The sequence below is a fragment of the Schistocerca americana genome, chromosome 1 (assembly GCF_021461395.2).
Source record: "Schistocerca americana isolate TAMUIC-IGC-003095 chromosome 1, iqSchAmer2.1, whole genome shotgun sequence".
In the NCBI taxonomy this organism is placed as follows: Eukaryota; Metazoa; Arthropoda; class Insecta; order Orthoptera; family Acrididae; genus Schistocerca; species Schistocerca americana.
In genome coordinates this window covers 483,518,962-483,536,625 of record NC_060119.1, presented here as the reverse complement: position 1 = coordinate 483,536,625, position 17,664 = coordinate 483,518,962, and positions in this window count along the sequence as shown.

Genomic DNA, 17,664 nt, shown 5'->3' with positions numbered 1-17,664 from the left:
TAGCAAAGCAATCGCCTCAACAAAAAGTTAAAAGGTAAAAAAACGTAAAACAGAAATGTTTCAAACATTGCTTTAACAGTATGTCTAACTTACATGAAACATGTTTCTGTTACTCATAAACAACTTTTGCATTTATCAGTAATAACAAGAAACTCTTGCCTTTCATCATGATGAAGAGCGTTCTGTTCAGTGCAGAGTAACAACGATAATTACATATATTTTTTTATGTTTGTGCACGTAAACTGTACTTGCATCAAAAGTTACTGCTTTGGTTGCATAAAAACTCAGAAGTTACACGATCATCTAGTTTTTATTACTTATAAACTTACTGTTAAGGATATCATATACATAATTGACTAACGATGAACTATGTACGGTAATAATTAGTGTAAAACAAGCGAACAAAGAATCAAAAAACGAAGAAAAGTCGTCGGCTCCCATTTTCTCTCTTCCACATTCATTTTTACTTACCAACGCTACCAATACTGCCGGCAACCCTACCATTTACTCGTCATTTGTGTAGTGTATCAGAACTACCGAACAGTAGTACGGTGGAACGCAACTCTAACGCGTAGCCAGTAACGAGGCAGTTTAGCAGAATGCAGAATAACTGAATTAAGGGTGAAATGGTTAAATAAAATTCCGTAGTATAATTAAGCTGGCTAAACCACATTATCTTCAATAGCTTTGTACGTTTATTTCAGATATGCGCAGTATAATTTTGTGAACGCTGGTCTCATATAAAAATGAATGTATTATTGGTCAACGTTTGAACCAGCAGTGCAAAGTTTATAAGCTCTTTGAGTAGACAGAGCGTTTACAAACAACATGAGCTAAATAATTATACACTTTTTATGCCTTAATACGAGAAATTCTCTAACGACTTCACGTTCGCTGCTATGAACTGTGTGATCCTCAGTGACTTTGAACGCAGTAGTCACAACACTGCCCCGGTCGCTTTTCTTCCAAGTCCACCACAATTACAAATAATTTAAGCACAGCCAAAGTCCCACAAGGTCACAGCTGCCAAGAATAATGAAAACGAAATCAAAGATCGCGCCATGATGGCTACTCGTTCATTCAAACAACTCGAGTATTCTACGTCCCAACTGAAATAAGAGACCACAAATATTTTCGCGTTTTCATCCGCGATCCCATAATAATTACATGACCGCAGTTCACAAAGTGAAACATATGGCAGATAACCGCACACAATCTCACCACATTACCGACCGACTACAGACAAAAAACATCGGATGAACCACGGAAGACGAGAAACCCTGCACTCTGCTGTACACGCTTATTTATAGGCTCGGTCACATGACCACTATTCGAATCAGTGAAGATACTTTCACCCTGACCACCATTCAGAATTGATACAATAATTTAACATAACAACGTATGGTAAAATGTTCTATAAATTTTTGCGGTTAGTTTACGACTCCTTAATAAAGCATTTATGCCTCATTTCAATTAGTTCAAGAAACACTTAAATATACATTTCACCACTTACAAACACAGATAACTATAGGTCGAAATAGTTGGATTATTAAATGAGATATTCATGCTGATAAATTATGTATGTGTCTGTAGAGAATACCATAATTACAGCACTATTTAAGTGTAATCAACCAAATTGTTTACATAATTTTATATATTAGTTTACTTAGGGAAGTGATCTGTTCATACGTTTGCTGACATCATCCACTTCCATTTGATGTATCGCAAGTGTAAATTGCTTAAAAGGCTTAGTTGTTAAATTTTTATAAACAATAACAACCAGAATGAAAAACTCTCCTATCATAGCACAAAAAATCTCCTGGAATGAGTTATAGACGTAAAAGAAAGGAACTAGCTTTTTATCTTATCTGGCAGCTTCAGAGACATTTACATCAAAACATCTTCACAGATTCGCACTTTTTTACTTGTTAGTTCTAGTAGCCATGTCATGTAATATAATGCGTTGTGTGAAGTAGACTAACATGACACATGATGCCACGTCGTATAGCGTGACACATGCCATCATGTCATCCAATATGGCATCTGTCATGTCATGCAATATGGCAAAATGTCATTAAAGTTTAGGCTGCATGCATCCCTACCCTGGGATACTTCCTGTTAAATGTGCATCCTCAGTCTCGAACAGTTTCTATTTTAGATGCATCCCACTATCTATAAGCACATTAATTTGTGTCTCTTTGTTCTCACCCCTTCAACATACTTGTTACAAGCGGTGGGTTGGGAGAGAACTGGTCGTCTCTGGGAGAAAATCAGCCCAGGAATAAGCCAACCTCCAAAAATTTTATACTGCCAGAATTTTGTTTTTTTGTTTTTTTACTTATTACATGTATGCTTTTCAACCATATCATATTACACTAAAGCTGGCGAATCTTCTGGATTTTCAGCACAGGATCACGGACTTAAGCCTATAATATGCAAGCTGAATGTGTGACAACACATGCGCTGGGGAAGTAGGGTTAACTCGTCAAAAAGTGCGAATATTTCAAGACGTTTGGATTTCTTATTCTGATTCCCAGCTTCCACCCTACCATAATTCTGACATTAGACCGCGATAGCTTGCCAACCGATATAGACTTTTCTGACTCGGGCGATGGCTGAGCTAGTATATGTCCTTTTCATTGACTTTCGAATCATATTCCTTGTATTTTCGTGGGAATGGATAAAGTTTTCACACTACAACAGGACCATTAATCACACGTATTTGCCTACATTTTCACAAAAATTAAACCGGTTTGGCCATAGTTCAAATGGTTCGAATGGCTCTGAGCACTATGGGACTTAACATCTGTGGTCATCAGTCCCCTAGAACTTAGAACTACTTAAATCTAACTAACCTAAGGACATCACAAACATCCATGCCCGAGGCAGGATTCGAACCTGCGACCGTAGCAGTCGCGCGGTTCCGGACTGCGCGCCTAGAACCGCTAGACCACCGCGGCCGGCTTGCCCATAGTGATTAAAATTCTTCTGGGTATTATGCCGCCGTTATTGCTAAAAACTAACAACTATAATAAACTAAAACCGACATTTTGCCGAATTCCAACGGCCTTCCTCAGGGTACGACTGGTTTTGCATAGGGATAGGTGCTTCTGTTTATTACTGACTATCGATGTCAGACGTCACTGTTACAAACGCAAAATACGGGAGGCGATCGAAATTATTAAGCAGCCTGACAACATCAACAGAGAAGATGGCTACAAACTCCCGGCGTCCAGCTGCCGGCCATCCCAGTCCAACGGGCCGCAAGCGGTCGCGGGGCAGAAGCTACACGGGACACGGACGCATCTGCACAAACAGCTGTAGAGCAACTGTCAGTCCAGTTCTGCGCACACCAGGAGGAAAAGTTGCCGACCAGAAGCCGAAAGCTGATTGGCGAACAGCTACCAATCGTTGACGACATGGAATTCCACGAATAGCCTCTTTCCTTCCATGCCGGCCGGGGTGGCCGTGCGGTTCTAGGCGCTACAGTCTGCAGCCGAGCGATCGCTACGGTCGCAGGTTCGAATCCTGCCTCTGGCATGGATGTGTGTGATGTCCTTAGGTTAGTTAGGTTTAATTAGTTCTAAGTTCTAGGTGACTTATGACCTCAGAAGTTAACTCGCATAGTGCTCAGAGCCATTTGAACCATTTCCTTCCATCTTCCCTTACGTCATGACTAGCCAATAATATTAGAGGGCCAATTAAAAGTTTTATAACGGTCACGTCAGACATCGATAGTCTGTAATAAATAAAAGCACCTATCCCCATGCAAAACCGGCCGTGCCCTGAGGAAGGCCGTTGCATTTCGGCCGAAACGTCGGTTTTAGTTTATTATTGTTGTTAGTTTTTAGCAATGACGCGGCATAATACACAGAAGAATTTTAATCACTATGACACCGGCCGCGGAAGCCTACGTTCTTATATCGGTTTGCCCATGTTTGAAAGAAACAAGTGGCGAGCGTAAAAAACTTACAAAAAATATGTTTTTGTACGTAAAATCAAAATAAAGCTAGATTTTCGATAGCGAGTTTCAACTTTGTCGTAAGAATGCATTATTCACATTTTATTTACTTTACTCATTTTAAACCATTTACAAGCTTTCAGTATAGGTAAGAATGCGGCATTTAGATCGAATACCAACCATCGTATCTCGACAATGGTTAAAGATTATTGGCTAAAATATTTCTTTTTTACTTTACCCATGTATCCATCGCGGTGCAAAAAGAAAGTGATTCGTACAAGTGTAAACTATAGAAGTGGCGCGCTTCAGAATCTTCCCAGAAAAACGGGGTTTTTGTATATTTTTGCACTTGAAATCAGAACGATGTACATTCAAACGGTGCCATTAGTTGAGAATTAACTTGAGCCCAATTAAAATCTTTTGTAACAAGAATTAATCGATTCGCACTATTTGCCTGGGTACCAGCTCCGGTTAGTCGTTCGAACCATGCTTGATATACTGTAACGTAATGGTTATACAAATTGCCATATCCTTGCTCAAATAAGAATCGAGCATCAAGAAGCCCCCAAACCACGATTCCGTGCGCCGTCTTTTCAGACGCATCTATTACAGCGATAGAGAATATTAAATTTTTTTAACCCTTTAAGTCACAAACATGGTTCTGTTTCCAATGAGCTCGTGCCATCACTGCGGTTCCAGACCTGTCTTAATATTTTTCCTAGCATGCCTGTAAGGAATTTTACGTATTTTCAATAATTATATTTAATGACAATGCTCCAAGTCACGGGGCTCATTATCCTTGCTCATGCCTCAACCATGCCCGCTTGGACCCGCACACATCTCTTTCCACTTTTGAAAAAACCCGATGACCGCTGCTCCTCCATCTCAACTCGCCTGCCCACAGTCCAGCTGGCAGTTTTCTGCCACAACTCCACTTCTCGCCTACCCTACAACAGTTCTGTCGATTTCAAACCACCCTGTCGCAGTCGAACCAGCCGTTTCTAATGTCACCAAGTTCTTACAATAAGTGGTGCTCCAGAAACCAACCTAAAGTCCTCAGGGGGAGTTGTCTTGATGCAGACAACCCGATTTCCTGAATCAAGTTAGGTGACGTGGCTGTCCGACCTTGCATGGCCAAATGAACTGTTATGTCTGTTCTCTCGGGCGCTTATCACGTGGAGCCGATCAGTTCGCGCAGTGCGCTGAATGTGATCGTCCTGGACTCATCGATTCCATATTCGCATGGTCATTGCAGGATCTCTTCCAAAGCGAGCACTTGTGTCGCGGAGCGGTAAACCGCAGTAATAAACCGCAGTCCCTATACGACACCGCCCTGCCGCTGTCCAATTCCGACAGGTGCTGTCAGACGTTCCTCCTTCTATAATGGAGCTTAACATGTTCTTCTCACAACCAAATAACATTTGTATAAGACTGGTGAATGAGACACCGGCTGCGTGACCCATCCTTATATAAACACACATCAAAAAAAGTTTTGCATCACCTCGGTTCCGAGAGTTCTGGAAACACATTGTACGTTGTACCACCATACAGCGAGACCTTCAGAGGCAGTGGTCCAGATTGCTGTACGCAGCGGTACCTCTAATACCCAGTACCATGTCCTCTTGCATTGATGCATGCCTGTATTCGTTGTGGCATACTATCCAAAGTTCGTCAAGCTATTGTTGGTCCAGGTTGTCCCACTCCTCAACGGCGATTCGGCGTAGATGCCTCAGAGTGGTTGGCTGGTAATGTCGACCATAAACAGCCCTTTTCAATCCATCCCAGTCATGTTCGATAGGGTTCATATTTGGAGAACATGCTGGCTACTCTAGTCGAGCGATGATGTTACCCAGAAGGAAGTCATTCACAAGATGTGCACGATGGGGGCGCGAATTGTCGTCCACGAAGACTAATGCCTCGCCAATATCCTCCCGATGTGGTTGCACTATCGGTCGCAGGATGGCATTCACGTGTCGTACAGCCGTTACGGTGCCTTCCATGATCACCAGCGGCGTACGTCGGCCCCACATAATGCCACCCCAAAATAGCAGGAAACCTCCAACTTGCTGCACTCCCTGGACAGTGAGTCTAAGGCGCTCAGCCTGACCGCGATGCCTCCAAACACATCTCCGACGATTGTCTTGTTGAAGGCATAAGCGACACTCATCGGTGAAGAGAACGTGATGCCAGTCCTGAGCGGTCCATTGGGCATTTTGTTGGGCCCATCTGTGCCGCGCTGCATGGTGTCGTGGTTGCAAAGATGGACCTCGCCATGGACGTCGGGAGGGAAGTTGCGCATCATACAGCCTATTGCCCACAGTTTGAGTAGTAACACGACGTCCTGTGGCTGCACGAAAAGCATTATCAACACGGTGGCGTTGCTGTCAGTGTTCCTCCGAGCCATAAACGGTAGGTAGCGGTCATCCACTGCAGTAGTAGCCGCTGGGCGGCCTGAGCGAAGTATGTCATCGACAGTTCCTGTCTCTCTGTATCTCCTCCATGTCCGAACAACATCGCTTTGGTTCACTCCGAGACGCCTGGACACTTTCCTTGTTGAGAGCCCTTCCTGGCACAAAGTAACAATGCAGGCGCTATCGAACCGCGGTATTGACCGTCTAGGCATGGTTGAACTACAGAAAACACAAGCCGTGTACCTCTTTCCTGGTGGAATGAATGGAACTGATCGGCTGTCGGACCCCCTCCGTCTAATAGGCGCTGCTCATGCATGGTTGTTTTGCGCGGGTTTAGTGGCATCTGTGAACAGCCAACGTCTGTCTTGAGGAGTTCTGGGAACAGGGGTGATGGAAAACCTTTTCTTGATGTGTGTATAATTTAAGTGGCGTTAATACTACCTATTTTGTGCAGTTGCGCTGAAAGTCCCATCACTTGTGCAGCCAAGCATATAGTACACTTCATATCAGTTCGACGCTTATTTCGTGCCACCTTCGTGGTATTTTAGTCTTTTTGCTCAACGGCTTAATCTTATACATAGAAGTGCTATCGTAAAAATGGCAACAATTGAACGACTGAGTACTGAAAATGGGCATTAACCACCAAATATTATACGCTAACGAGTCGAAACATTATGACCACCAACTTAATAGCATGATATTTCACCCTAGGAACTTAATACAACGGCAATTCTGCGTGACTTACATTCGATGAGTCTTTGGTAAATTTCTGAAGGCATGTGGTACCAGACGTCTACGCACCCGTCACGCAATGTCCATAAATGACGGACTGGTTGTTTGCGGGCGCGGAGCTGGCACCCAGTACCGTCCAAAACTGGTTCTAATTTGGCGAAGTCGCCAGCAAAGACATCAACATGAGTTCACTATAACATTCCTGAAACCACAGTAGCACGCTTCTGGCCTTGTCATACTGACAATTATCCTGATGGAAGTTGCCATTGCCGTTAGGGAGGACTTCAAGAAAGAAGGGATACAACTTGTCGGCTGTAATGTTGTAATGTTCTCGTACTCCAGAGCTTTCACGATGCCTTTGACTGTTACTTCAGGATCCGTGGAAGACCAGGTGAATGTCCTCCATAACACAGTACTGTCCCCAACGGCCCGCGTCCGTGGCGAAGTGCATGTTCCGAACAGCTGTTCGCCTGGGTGACAGAATATCCGAAACGTCCGTCGATCTACTGTAACAGGAGACGTGATCCATCTGACCATACGACACGTGTCTATTGACACACGGTCGAATCTTGATGGTCCCGTGTCCATTATAGCCGCAACTGTTGTTGCGTCAACATGGGAACAAATGGTTCAAATGGCTCTGAGCACTATGGTACTTAACATCTGAGGTCATCATTCCCTTAGAACTTAGAACTACTTTTACCTAACTAACCTAAGGACATCACACACACCCATGCCCGATGCAGGATTCGAACCTGCGACCGTAGTGGTTTCGCGATTCCTGACTGAAGTGCCTAGAACCGGTCGGCCACTCCGGCCGGCTCAACATGGGAACACGTAGGGGTCCCATTCAACAGAGTGCGCCGAACAGTGTGCTCAGAAACACTTGTGCCTGCGCCGGCATTATGCTGTTTCACCAGATCTGCCACAGATTGCCGCCTATCCCGCTTTCCAGATCAGGAAAGTCTCTGACGTCCACGTTCTGTGATGATATGTGGACTTCCCACATCTCGTCTCTCATGGTTTCACTGTCCTTCAACCACTTTCCGTAGATGTTCACGATATCAGCAAACAAATAGTTTATGAGCTTCCCCCTTTTCGAGATGATCGTTTCGAGAACCCGGTCATAACAATCTGTTCTTTGTTAAAATCGCTTATGTCAGCAGAGTTGCCTGTTTACTTCTCATATCATCGCCGGAATCATTCCCCATCCGATCGCTCAAGATCTCTGGCTTCCAAAGCCAGGTGTGCATGCAGGTTAAGCAGCAAGCTTCTCTTCCTGCTGGGACCTAATATTGAAAGTAGGCGCCTCTCTCGTCGGAATGGCCTTTGTGCATGTCAAGAGACGTTTCTGTGCATTTCCTCTTTACCGCAGGAGGCACTGCTCTCTCAGCAGATCAGGCTGACGTGTGGTCCGGCTGTGGGGGGCTTGGTGGCCCAGAGAATGATTCCCCCATTCCGTCTCTACTCTGCTTATATACCTTTCTGTCGCGTCACCATCTCGCGACGCATCAGACGGCATTTAATCTCGTTGTGGGTAGTGGTCATAATGTTTTTGCCCTTCAGTATATATAATATAAAGGCAGATGTATATACATATGTATGTACGTACGTTCCACACTTCCTCCCAAAACACTGGACCAATATCAAAATAGCCTTGAACACATATCACTTACGGTACGTAAACAATCCCTGTGGGGTTAAGAACCACCTGCATATCAAAGGGGTGGGAATGCGAGTGAAAAAGGACTGTAGGACACTACGTGCTAATAATTAGAATTCATTCACCCAGTATTTGAGAAAGGGAGTACTTAGTGACTTGAGACCAAATTTACACACAATTTCAAACCTTTATGAAACTTTTTCTCGCTGACAGTCCCCACAAAATAATGAAAAGAGAAGCGTTGATAGCTTACTACTGCCGCGAGGGATAGCCGAGCGGTCTAGGGCGCCTTGTCACGGTCCGCGCGGCTCTCCCCGTCGGAGGTTCGAATCCTCCCTCGGGCATGGGTGTGTGTGTTGTCCGTAGCGTAAGTTAGTTTAAGTCAGATTAAGTAGTGTGTGATCTTAAGGACCAATGACCTCAGCAGTTTGTCCCATAAGATTTTACCACATACACACACACACACACACACACACACACACACACACAAAACATTGCTACATTTTCCTTGTCCATGAAATAAAATGACATTTTAACCTATTACTTCTTCACTTCAAATTGCATGCGCGACATATTTTGCAGTTTCTCATATAGCACTGAAGGTCCTGCAAATTTATAACACTGTACGACACATAGTTCAAGTGCTATGACGTCAAACGCTATCAGATGAGTAAAAAAATGCCGCATCACGCAAGATTATTACTTCTTTGCTACTGACTCTATCCGCAACACGAGTCGCAGACAGTATCCACACATGCTGCCGAACGTACCTATAAAATTATATGAATGTAGGACACATACTTCAGGAAATATAACGTCATAAACACTGAGCTGAGAAAAAACGAAATCCGCTAGACATACAGGTGAAATGTGTGTACAAATATGTGAGAAATATGTTAAATGTATGTGAAATACATGCGACACCTGCGTATGTGTGCAAAGCCACAGGTAAAAAGGTGCTCCTAACCCACTGGATCGACTTCAGCCGAACTTGGTACGCATATTACCTCTGATTGGAGTAGGAATGATAACGAGGACAGAAAAGAGGGTGGGACAAGATGGACAGACAGAGAAAGGGAAAGAGGAGATGGACACAAACAGGAGAGGAGGAGGCTGGTAGAGAGAGGGCAATGCGGAAAAGAACAGAAAGGGGAGAGGAGAAGTTGGGCAAAGAGAGGCGAGAGGTGGAGATGGACAGAGGAAGCAATGAGGAGGAGATGGGTGGAGACAGGAGATAGAGAGAGAAGAAAAGAGTAGCAGATGAACAGAGAAAGTTGAAGGAGAACGTGGATAGAGATAGGAGATTAGGAGATGGACAGTGGGAGGTGAAAGGAAGAGAGGGATTAATAGAGGATTACAGTAAATACATTTCCGAGCAACGCAACGTATGCTGATAGGTTCAAATAAAATAGCTGGCGATAAATTTAAAATAATCCTTTTAAGAGAGGGAGCCATCTCAATTCTAACTGTCTGAGCACCACGATGACGTTTATGGGATGCAACATAATAAATTAAATAAGTGATTCGTGGTCACAGAAAATAAATTAGGTTAGCGACAGGAGTTAGCAGCGGTAAATATTCTTGGTACGCTAGAACACTAAGAGATCAGTTCAAATGAGACTACGAATGGTTATAATAAATTTTCAACAGTATAACAGCAGATGATATCATGATAAGATTTTATAAAATGTTTAATGCAGAAAAAAGTGATTTGGCTCATCATCTTTCCAGTGATACATGAGGTGAGAAAAAAATTGGAAATTTGTGGTAAGATCACACGGGACCAAACTGCTGAGGTCATCGGTCCCTAAGCTTACACACTACTCAATCTAACTTGAACTAACTTACGCTAAGGACAACACACACAACCATTCCCGAGGGAGGACTCGAACCTCCGACGTGGGGAGCCGCACGGACCGTGACAGGAAGCCCAAGACCGCTCGGCTACCCCGCGGGGCCATAAGGTGAGAACTTGACCGTCCAACTCTATCAAATGAAATGGCTTAATACGGACGCGCGTATTCCGCGGTGACCTCCTCCCCACCTCTCTGCCCACCAAGTGAAAATTAGTTGTTCAGTAATTTCCTATATGCCAAACAGACATATAAAGGGCAGTCAAGCGAAAATTAGAAAGATGAAAAAAAGCAAGTAAACTGCTTATTTTTCTAAAGTAATCGAGATAATTTTTATACATTTATCTCTCTGTGAGACAAGACGATCAATACCTTCATCGACAAATGTGTGCGGTTGCCCACGGAACCATGATTGTGCCCAGGCGTGCTCCTCTTCGTCAGCCCATATGCAGGCAAGGTTGTTCTGACCACGCTACAGAACTTTAGTTGGAAAGCCCTTACGCATTCTCCATACTATCGCAATCTCATCCCATGGGGTTTTCATATTTCTGGAGCCCTCAAGAAAAACGCTAGTCGCCGTCGATTTATTTCGGACGAAAAGGTGCACGCGTGTGTACAATCACGGTTCCGCGGGGAACCTCAAACATTTATCATTGAAGGTATTGATCGTCTTCTCTCCCAATGAGATAAATGTTTTAACAGTTACGATGATAACTATTGAAATAATAAACAGTTTACTTGGGTTTTTTCAACTGTCTCATGTCCATTTGAATGCCCCTTACAGAAGAAATTTCTGAAAATGAGACGTTAGAATCCATTTTAATGTAATTATATTGCAATAGTTGACATAATTTGTTCAGTGTGGTATAAGATATACCCCACCCCTGTTAGAACAATGAAGTCGAATCAACGTTTCAGTGTCGTGAAAACTGAACATTTAAGAAATATTGCGGCGCCACCCGGTCTGCTCCCGAGAGAATCGAAGAATGCCAGCACTTCTAAATGGTAAAGGCCTGCATGACTTCGGAAGCAAGCAATTTGTTTTCTGTATAGTTACAGCTGAAAAGCAATTCTTGGACGTAGTTATAGTAATTCCATATGGTCCAAGTACATTAGTGATGAGTTCATCAGCAATTTATCTAAACAAGAAAGGAATCATACGTGATCGTTCATATCTTAGGCAGAAAAGCGTCACTGAATAACTGCAGGGGAATTCCGAACGACTTGTGTAAACATCCCGTTCGATGTAACGAAGGACAAATCGCTTAAACTTGCATAAACGTAAGGTAATGCAGATAAAAAGGAGAAAATTTTAAGTGTAATTCAATTACTGATTTACTGATAAGCGCGAGAACTCTGTCATATCAGTTAAATACCGAAGCGTAATGTTATGAAGTGTTATAAAGTGGAATGCACTCTCAGAATCTGTATCTAGCAAAGCGTGTGAATCATTGCGGTATGTCAGGAGACTTCTCGAAAATTATAGCGATCTAGTCTTAAACACCGGTCGAGTATATAGAATCCTCTCCAAGTCAGTTATAAAAAATGAGAAGTGTAGAATATATTGGCATAATGCGATCGTGGTTGCATGTAACTTCAAGGAGAAATAAGAAACCGTAGGTCGCGAATGAAGTAATCAATACTATTAGGCCACCCACTGCCCTAGTACAGCCTCGTGTGAAACTGGGGAGCTGTCCACAAACTACTACTTCTTACTTTCACAACACTATTCAAAGTATGCTGCATAGTTATGATGTTTCTAATCCTGTTCAGTTAAACTTATTCAATAAAATTTCTTTTGAACAATGTCACTTTTCTTACAATGATTCCCATTTGAGTTTTCTGGGAACTGACTTTACGCTTTCGTATCGGCTATGCATACCTGTTGCGATAACAGCAGAGCGGCTCTCAATTCCACGTTGACATACTCTGTCAGTTTTCTTGATAAACACTCTAAAACCAGTGAGAACGCACTAGTATTTCACGTGAAGTTTGCTTACGTTATGCACTGCCCTTTACTAAAATTTTGCCAACAAAACTGAGTCTTCCAGCCATCTTCCGAATACTGATTTCTTGCTCTTTCAAATCCATATCGTTTCGTAATTTTATCCTTGGGTTTTTATACAATGAGATACGTCACAGTAATTTGTCATTATACAGCAATCAGACACTATCTAATACTTATTATTTTCTAGCCTCCTCAGTCTGAGCTTGTACTGAATGCGTTAAAAGTTTATATTTGTGGTCAATGTATTTTGGTAAGACAAAATGAAACTATAAGACTACATTTTCTTTGAAAAATGGTGCGATTCACCAGAATTTAGGACATGTTCAAAGTGAACACTGCGTCACAGAATAACTGAAGTATATACTATACCCAGATCACTCGGTATTGATGAGGTAGTTGACACATGTAGTCCAGTCATCGGAGTACTGTTGTGATGAAATAAACGATCACTTATTCGATAATGAAGGGTATATCAGCAGATTATAGCATATTATAAAGACATTCTAGTTCAAAATTACTGAAATAAAAACAGGAATTACGGTTATTTTTCGAAGACATGCTCACAGTGCGAAGAACAGCTTTTTTCCAAGTAGGTTGTGTCATCTACTAGGAACACACGAAAACAATAAGAACTGATGCACCAAATCCACATGATGTTAAGTGTATTCTACAGTAAAGCACAGAGAGAGTAGTTTATTCCCTCAGCTGAAAAAAAAGTTGGATGTGGCATATATGCTACGTAAGGACTGAGGACGTTGGCAGCATTATCTTGCGTTTGGCCAGTATTCAGGAAAACTGCTGTTTAGCACAGCAGGCTGAAATAATTTCTATGTCAGAGAATAGTCTGAGACATCTATCGACCTTGACTGCTATCTGCATTGAGAGTATTGGTGTCCAGTGAGGTATCTTAGGTTTAGGCTGAAGTCTTTTTCGTTTCTGATGAAGATCAACTGTCAAGGATATAGAACTGGATTATGTCAGTGAAGACTTCACTCCATACGCAGTGCTATGGAGCAGAGAATGAGTAACATACCACAGAATCATGCAATGTGAATTTACTAAAGTGGAAATAATTTTTTATGCTTCTAATTTAGGGAATTCTTCTTGCGATACTTGTCACCTATAGCTAGTTTAGCAATCTTTTTCACTTACAAAAACGCAGCATGCTACCTTCATACCGCAATTTGATCATCTCCGAATAACCGAGCATTTGTCAAATCTGTATCTTTCTGTTCTTTTTCGCACCTCACTGTGAACAAAGAGTCTCGGGAAACCTGCAAAAACAGGACATCGCAGGAAACTTAAGCCAGGATAATATGATCTATGTACGAATTCATTTCTTTCTGATTAAGAATTTCAGTATTTACAACAGTACATATCGGTCTGTAACAGCGAAATTCATGATCAAAATGAATAATAAACAGAGGTTTTGTTAGGATGTCTGCAAATTTCCGAAAGAGGTTACTAATCACTTTAGAAATAATATACATATACGAAATTAGCAAAGTGATGCTGCGACGTCTACAAGCGGCTATGAATTATCTGCAGTATGTGTTAAGAAACAGCAAAGGGAGACTGAATGGAACTGTTCGAGTAATCAATTCCTGGTTTCTACTGGCAAAGCTGTCGTGTAAATCATCCGGACCTGTCACGACTAAGGAGGCCCTCTTGTGGCTTCTTTGTAACATAGAGACGTATCTTCAACAGTAATTTGTCTTACGGCACGCAATGTCATTATCTATAAAAACTGGAGAATGGGGAAAGAAAGGGAAGGGACGGGTGGGAATTCGTGACTTCCAGCCGCACAGGGCATTGTCGTAATGCGATGACGGAAGTTGAAAATGTGTGCCGTACCGGGACTCGAACCCAGATTTACCGCTTCTCATGAACAGATAACTTAATCGTTTCCTTCATCCAGATGCGGTCCCTGACCGACTCAAATGTCCAACTTATCGCACGCTGCAGTGCTACGTCCGTTGTCCATTAATTTCCTGCTGGCAAATTACTGATTCCCGAAGGAGTGCGCCCGCACTGAAAAAAAAAACGCCGCTAAGGAGCCGTCGCGCTCTTATAGAATTGTACATATTTTAGTGGTTTCTGTTCTGTCTCAGTAGGTAGAGCTCTTGTTCGCGTAAGTCAAAGGTCAAGAATTCGATTCTTGGTCCGGCACACAGATTTAATCTGGCAGGATGTTCCATAGCTGAAAATGAAGACGACATCTGTCCTGTACCGGGCGAAAATACGCTCGTCGGTACACGATGGATTCTTTAGTTTTATCCGGGAGGAGACCGAGTGCGCTCTATAAGACATGAAATACATTCTAAGACAAAAAACGTTACACACCAAGAAGAAATCATCCAAATGTGCCGGAAATCGGTAGACCTGATGTACATCTACAGACAAACAAATGATTACAATTTCAAAAATTTAGTATGATTTATTCAAGAGAAACAGCTTAACAAAATGGTTCAAATGGCTCTGAGCACTATGGGACTTAACAGCTGAGGTCATCAGTCCCCTAGAACTTAGGACTACTTAAACCTAATTAACATAAGGACATCACACTCATCCATGCCCGATGTAGGATTCGAACCTGCGACAGTAGCGGTCGCGCGGTACCAGACTGAGGCGCCTAGAACCCCTCGGCCACTCCGGTCAGCCACAGCTTAACACATGGAGCAAGTCAATAACGCCTTGGTCCACCTCCGGCCATTATGCGAACAGTTATTCGGCTTTGCATTCATTGACAGAGTTGTTGGATGCCCTCCTGAGGGGTATGCTGCCAAATTATGTCCAACTGGCGCGTTAGATCGTCAAAATTCCGAGCTGTTTGGAGGCCCCTCCCCAAAATGCTCCAAACACTTTCAATCGGAAAGAGATCCGGCGATCTTGCTGGCTAGGGTAGGGTTTGGCAGGCACAAAAATGATCAGTAGAAACTCTCGCCGTGTGCGGGAGACCATTATGTTGTAGAATGTAAGTCCACGACGGCTTGCCGTGAATGGCAACAAAACGCGGAGAAAACTACTGCCGCCGTACCACTGGCAGTAACGATGCTGAGGATGACAACCGAAGGAGTCCTGCTATGAGAAGAAGTTGTACCCCAGACCATCACTCCATTTAGCCCAGCCGAATGGCGGGCAACAACAGTTAGGAGGCATTCCACTGTTGACCGGGGCGTTTCCAGACATGTCTTCGCTGATCATCTGGACTCAGTTCCAAGCGGGACTCATCACTGAAGACAAACCTACTCCAATCAATGAAATTTCAGGCAGGAGACTTGTCTGAAGATGCCCTAGACAGAAGTGGTCGCCCGCCTTATGGACTGATAACGAAGAGTGATGGTCTGGGGTGGCTTTCATTTCAGTGTAGGTTATCGCCCATGGCACCGTTAAAGCACAGCGGTGCGTTGACAATATTTCAGGCTCAGTTTTGTAGCCCCTCGTGGAAAGCTATCATGAACATTACGTTTTAGCAAGGTAATGCCCACCAGCACATGACGAGAGTTCCTACTACAGGTACTTGTCTTCGTGCTTGCCAAACCCTGTCTCGGCCAGAAAGGTCGTCGAATCTCTCCCAAACTGAGAAAGTTTGGACCATTATGAGCAGGGTCCTCCAACAAGCTCGGGATTTTGACGATCTGAAACGCCAATTGGACATAATTTGGCACGATATCATTCGGGAGGTTATCCAACAACCTAACCGTCAACGGCAAGCAGAGTAACTACTTGCATAAGGGCCAGAGGTGGAACAATGCATTACTAACTAGCCCAATTTATTAAGCTCTTTCCCTTGAATAAATCGTCCATGTTTCTGAAATTGTAATCATTTGTTTTTCTGTACATGTACATCAGATCTACCAATTTTCGTCCCGTTCGGATAATTCAAATGGCCCTGAGCACTATGGGACTTAACATCTGAGGTCATCAGCCACTAGACTTAGAACGACTTAAACCTAACTAACGTAAGGACATCACACACATCCATGCCCTAGGCAGGATTCGAACCTGCAACCGTAGCAGCAGCGCGATTCCGGACTGAAGGGCCTAGAAGCGCTCGGCCACAACGGCCGGTCATCGTATGATTCCCTCGTGGTGCGTCGTTGTTCTATTTTTTTTTATATTTTTTATTTTTAGAGTGTAGGAGTTCACTTTAATACAATGTAGATAAGAAGAATTATTTTACTTCACTTTGTACACTCTATTTCCACAGGAACGCCTTGAGCGTTTACAGCTATCTCTTAACATTAATGCATCACTTGATACAGAAAATACACAAGTCCCTAGCTCGTAGTACATTTAACAATAACTTTCACTCAGGTTTCTGCCTAATACACTCCTGGAAATGGAAAAAAGAACACATTGACACCGGTGTGTCAGACCCACCATACTTGCTCCGGACACTGCGAGAGGGCTGTACAAGCAATGATCACACGCACGGCACAGCGGACACACCAGGAACCGCGGTGTTGGCCGTCGAATGGCGCTGGCTGCGCAGCATTTGTGCACCGCCGCCGTCAGTGTCAGCCAGTTTGCCGTGGCATACGGAGCTCCATCGCAGTCTTTAACACTGGTAGCATGCCGCGACAGCGTGGACGTGAACCGTATGTGCAGTTGACGGACTTTGAGCGAGGGCATATAGTGGGCATGCGGGAGGCCGGGTGGACGTACCGCCGAATTGCTCAACACGTGGGGCGTGAGGTCTCCACAGTACATCAATGTTGTCGCCAGTGGTCGGCGGAAGGTGCACGTGCCCGTCGACCTGGGACCGGACCGCAGCGACGCACGGATGCACGCCAAGACCGTAGGATCCTACGCAGTGCCGTAGGGGACCGCACCGCCACTTCCCAGCAAATTAGGGACACTGTTGCTCCTGGGGTATCGGCGAGGACCATTCGCAACCGTCTCCATGAAGCTGGGCTACGGTCCCGCACACCGTTAGGCCGTCTTCCGCTCACGCCCCAACATCGTGCAGCCCGCCTCCAGTGGTGTCGCGACAGGCGTGAATGGAGGGACGAATGGAGACGTGTCGTCTTCAG